The following is a 5,678-nucleotide window of genomic DNA, read 5'->3' as shown; positions in this document are numbered from 1 at the left end:
AATGTAAGCCTGGAACTCATTTTATAGAGATATTTTCTTATGTGAACTACTTTCCCTGATGATAGAGGAGTTGTGACGATGTAACATCAGATATAGTTTATCTTATTGGCACTTGTAAGTGGGGTTCCCGGCAAAAAAGAACTGTTTTTTTTGTTGTTGTTGTCCTCCCTTTTGATATTTTCCATTCCTTTTTTTTTTTTCTTGTGAGCAGTCATCTGATTTATAAAAAGATGCAACAAAAAGTAAAATGGTACAAGATAATCAGTTTCAAAACATAAAAAAAATGAGTGTCTTTAGCCATAGCTCAGAACAGAGGAACTCGGTAAGGAGAATTGCTTGTATGAACTGGCAACAGGAAAAGTTGGTAAAGGAGAGCTGAGGAACTCTATTAAGACATAGGAGTGAGGGGCTCCATCATCATCTGGCATTCGCTCAGTGTCGTCTGTATGGTTAGAGATGTCCATGATGGGAACTCCAGCAATCTTCTGGGTCTGGGTCAGCTGATGCCACAGTGTAACACTCTGAATTACTTCCGTACTGAGCAGTCATCTGCATAGTTTGTCTTGTGTGTACGTGGTAATCGTTTGAATCTTGGCTCTTTCGCAATCCTTAGAGCCTCTTGATACTTTCACCCCGGTTTCTCAGTTTCAGCCATTACACAGTCAGTTGTACAACTGGTACACTTGGCACACAGCCCATCCATCATTGACCGGTCAAGTTTGGCCTAAATAGAAAAGTTGATAAAGTCGGTACCAACCAGGATGTGGTAAGTCGGCCCAGCTGTGTGTTTATATTGGAAAAAGCAGGAGGGATGTTGGGGGACTTCTCTTTCCTTGAGTGCATGGGATCCTTCTTTTCTTTCTTTTTAGGTTTTAATCTGTCCTTCTCTCGGAGAAGGATCTCAGAGCTAAGCATTCGCTTCCCGGTCACATACTTTCTTGTTTTCTCTTGCTTCCCCATGTTCACACCATGCCCATTTCTCCTTGCTTTTGATTTTCTAATTCACTCTTTGTAGTACCATAAAACTTATTTAAATAAAATGTTGGCCTACTAAGTTATTGATTATTAGTAAGTTCTTTGTTCAAAATTTGAGAGCAAGAAGTATTATGTAAATATGTAAATATATCTTTTTGTTATTTAACTAGTCTTACAACATTTAGTATCAAATTTCTTGAAACATTTAAACAAATTAATCACAAACTGGGGCTTGGGCTCTTTCTTTCTTTCTTTTTTTTTTTTTTTAGTAATCTCTATACCCAACATGGGACTTGAACTCACAACCCTGAGATCAAGACCGGCACGCTCCAGTGACTGAACGAGCCAGGTGCCCTTTGGGCTTTTTGTTTTTAAGTTCCTCACGTGAGGGGCTGCCTTAGTGGCTCAGAGGGTTAAGCTTCTGCCTTCAGCTCAGGTCATGGTCTCAGGGTCCTGGGATCGAGCCCTGCATGGGACACTCTGCTCAGCATGGAGCATGATTCCCTCCCTCTCTGCCTACTTGTGATCTCTCTGTGTGTCAAATAAATAAATAAAATCTTTAAAAAAAGTTCCTTAAGTGATTCTAATGTGTGACCAGTGTTGAGAACTCTAGCACGGGATAATTCCTTTAAATAGCTCAAGAAATTAATTTTGAAAAGCGAACTAAAAGCCTACATAGATTATGATTGGTGTTAAATTGAGGGGAAAAAAGAGATAAAGAGAAGAAATCAGCTGGAACAGAGTGTAATTAGGTACTCAAATATTTGTTAGATGGATAAATACATTTACGGAATGTAGAGTTTTTTTTTTTGTCTCTTCATAAATATGTCAAATGGGTATATAAATGCAAGAAAGGAGTTTGATATAAAATTGATGAAAATGTTAGAACAGAAGTTTTTTAGAATTTCAGTGTTACTATTTCATGATGCTTTTAAGATGATCTCTCTGTAGATGGTGGGAAGATCTTGTTAGCATATGTTTTTAATTTCTCAAGCTTGAATAATTTAGTCACCGAACAAAGATTTAGAATGAGTTTTGGGAGACACAAGTCCTAGATTATGTCCCCACCTAGCTGGGTCAGAGATTTGAGAGCAGGGGCTGGAGGGAAGAGCTCCAAGGACATTTTTGTATACATGCTGATACCTTGGGCGCGAACACTCTTCCCACACTTCCTGTGGCTAGCTCCTTTGTGTCATTTGGATTCAACTCATTGTTCTATATTTTCTGGTTCATCCAAGTTAAAATACATCCCATTTGTCACTCAGACCTTTACTGTGTCCTTTTTTCTTTTTAGCTGTGATCACTATTCATTAATCACTATTTGATCACTGTTCATTAATATAATGTTTGTTTACATATTTATTTTCTCATTTCTGCATTAGAATATCTGCTCCTTAAAAGCAGAGACCTTGTCTTTTCTTTTCATGACTATGTCCCCAGGTCTTAGAGCAGAGCTGGAGTTGCATGATAAATATTTGAGGAATATTTATGGCATATACAGGGACATTTATTCATCTCTGTTGTCCATTGTTTTCAAGAATGGTTGGAAACACACACATACGTGAGCTCACACAATCTTTCTATGTCTTTCAACCCCTATGTAGTGTGCAGATTAGTGCTTAACTATTTTGGTTTCTTGTCTCGATGAAATGGGACATGTTTCAGGGCAGAGCTCATAAATTTCATATGCCCTCTTAGTACTTCTCATCATTACAGAGTGATGCTTCTGGGGGATTCTGCTTCTCGTGGACATAGTATATAGTGATTTTATAAGTCCATGTATCTGGGAAGGAGTGTTTTACTTTTTGGCAGCTAAGAGAACTTCAATCTTTCCAAATTCCATGTAATTTTCATAGCATTAAAGCTACTAATTTCAGATTATTGGTAAGTTTTAAATGATTAATTCCCAGGTTACTTTGAATTAGTCTTTGTTTGCCATCCCTGATTGCAGCTAGTTAGTAAAGTAGCTAAACTTTTAAACTCTACTTGGTTTTAATTTTGAGTGATGTCACTGCTTCTCTCATGGTTAATGGTTCTTAATTACCTGCAGCTTGTCTGGTTTGCTCATTTATTTTCCTGTGTTCCAACACCTCTTGTGATCTCCCAACTTCTGGCCTTTTGGGGGATTTGTACTTGAACTGGGTTCAGATAGGAAATACCCCTGAGTACAAAGAGAAGATATTTTTCTTCTAACTTCACTATCTCCTATTATTAATGTATTACATTGTTGTGGTACATGTGTTACAACTGATGAACCAGCATTGATACAGTATTAATTAATAATCCATGGTTTACATTAGGGTTCACTCCTCTTTCTAAAGTTCTGTGGGTTTTGACAAATGTATAATGTTATTTACCTACTGTTGGTATCTTACAGCCTAGTTTCATTGCCTTGAAAACCCCTGTACCTCATCTATTTGTTTCTTCTCCTCTCTCTGCACCCTCCTCGCTCACCCCACAGCCCGGGATCTTTTGACTGTCTAGAGTTTTACCTTTTCAGAGGCACCTGGCTGGCTTAGTTGCTAGGGCATCTGACTCTTGATCTCGGGGTTGTGAGTTCTAGCCACCACATTGGGTATAGAGATGACCTAAAAAATAAATAAAAATAAAAATTTTGGTTAATTTTTACCTTTTCCAGAATGCCATAGAGTTGGAATCATATAGTATTTAGCCTTTGAGACTGGTCTTTCACTTAGCAATATGCATTTAAGGTTCTTCAAAGTCTTGTGGCTTAATAATTCATCTTTTAATTGTCGAATAATCCGTTGTGTGGGTGTGGCACAGTGTACCTGTTCACCTACTGAAGGAGATTGGATTGCTTCCAAGTTTTGGCACTTCAGAGAATGAAGCTGCTGTAAACATCCGTGTGCAGGTTTTTGTGTGGACACAAGTTTTAAGCTCTTTTGGGTAAATACAAAGGAGCACAATTACTGATCTTATAGTGAGAATGTGTTTAGTTCTGTGAGAAACTGCCAAGCTGTCTCACACAGTGCCTCCCATTTTGCATTCTGACCAAACAGTGAATGAGAGTTCGGTTGTCCCACATCCTTGCTAGCATTTGGTATTACTAGTGCTTTGGATTTTTTATATTCTACGTGATATGTAATAGTACCTTGTTTAAATTTGCAATTTCTTAATGACATACAAAGTTGAGCATCTTTTCAGATCCTTTTTTTTTCTTTTTTAAAGATTCTATTTATTTATTAACAGCACAAGCACACAGAGAGGTAGCAGCAGGCAGCGGGAGAGGGAAAAAAGCAGGCTCCTCTCTGCCGGGGGCCCAGTGTGGGGTTCAGTCCCAGGACCTGAGCTAAAGGCAGATGCTTAACTGACTGGGTTTCCTAGCCACCGCTCTTTTCACATTTTTAAATTAGGTTTGATTTCTTGTTGCTACTAAGACATCTTTATATTATATTTCTTATTTTAAGTCCTTTACCATGGATGTGTTTTGCAAATATTTTCTCTACTCTGTGACTGGTCTTTTCATTCTCTCTCTCTTTTTTTTTTTTTTAAGATTTTATTTATTTATTTGTCAGAGAGAGAGCGAGCGAGAGTGAGCACAGGAAGACAGTGGAAGGCAGAGTCAGAGGGTGAAGCTGTCTCCCTGCGGAGCAAGGATCCCGAAGTGGGACTCGGTCCCAGGACGCTGGTATCATGACCTGAGCCGAAGGCAGCTGCTTAACCAACTGAGCCACCCAGGCGTCCCGTTTTTCATTCTCTTAACAGTGTCTTTTACAGAGAAGTTTAATTTTAACAAAGTCCCTCTCATCCATTTTTTTCTTTCGTAGATCATGCTTTTGGTTTTATATCTGAAAAGTCATTGCCAAATCCAAGGATCCCTACATTTTTTTTTTTATGTCATCTTTAAGAAGTTTTGCATTTTACATTTAGGTTTTGTGAAAGGTGTGAAAAGTTTGTTTTTATTCTTTTCATTTGTTTGTTTTGTCTTATCAATGTCCCATTGTTCGGTTCCATTTGTTGAAGACTGTCCTTGCCATTGAGTTGCCTTTGCCTGTGTGTGTGGATGTTGTTCTGGGCTTTCCACTCTGTTCCAAGCACCTGTCTCTTTTGCCAGGCACCTTCTGTCTTAATCAGTATAGCTTTAATAGTAAGTCTTGAGATTGGATGATGGCAATCCTCAATTTCCTTTTTCCCCCTGCACTTTAATATTTTGTTGACTACTCTGGGACTCTTGGTTTTCCAGTTTTCCATCCAAATTTTAGAGTCAACATGTTGGTATCCACAGAATAACTTCCTGGCATTTTGATTGGGATTGCATTGAGTCTGTCGATCAGTTTGGGAAGAACTGACCTCTTAACAGTATTGAGTGTTCTTACCCAAGATTATGGACTTTCTTTCCACCTCACATCTTACCTTGCTTGTTATCTTTCATCAGAATTTTATACTTTTTCTCATATAGATCTTGTGCATATTTTGTTAGATTTGCACCTAAGTATTAATTTTTTTTGGTATGCTAATGTAAATGGTCTTGTGTTTTTAACTTCAAATTCCACTTGTACATTGCTGGTATATACGAAAGCAATTGACTTTTTAAATTTTTTAATTAAAATTCAATCTCGTTAACATATAGTGTACTTTTAGTTTCATGGTTAGAATTTCGTGATTCATTGGTTGCATACAACACCCAGAGCTCATCCGAACAAGTGCCCTCCTTAATACCCCTCACCCAGTTACCCCAACTT

General features: G+C 38.0%; 1 pseudogene across 1 annotated transcript; it reads right to left on the bottom strand.

The window, feature by feature from the left end:
* Window positions 1-211: 211 nt before the first annotated feature.
* LOC309857562 (rRNA-processing protein FCF1 homolog pseudogene) lies at window positions 212-1,103 on the bottom strand (annotated as a pseudogene). The gene has a single exon. The product of its transcript is annotated as an rRNA-processing protein FCF1 homolog pseudogene (transcript).
* Between the last annotated feature and the right edge of the window lie 4,575 nt (window positions 1,104-5,678).

The sequence above is a fragment of the Mustela nivalis genome (genome assembly GCF_964662115.1).
Source record: "Mustela nivalis genome assembly, contig: HAP1_SCAFFOLD_889, whole genome shotgun sequence".
In the NCBI taxonomy this organism is placed as follows: domain Eukaryota; kingdom Metazoa; phylum Chordata; class Mammalia; order Carnivora; family Mustelidae; genus Mustela; species Mustela nivalis.
This window is presented reverse-complemented; position numbering and strand designations above follow the sequence as displayed.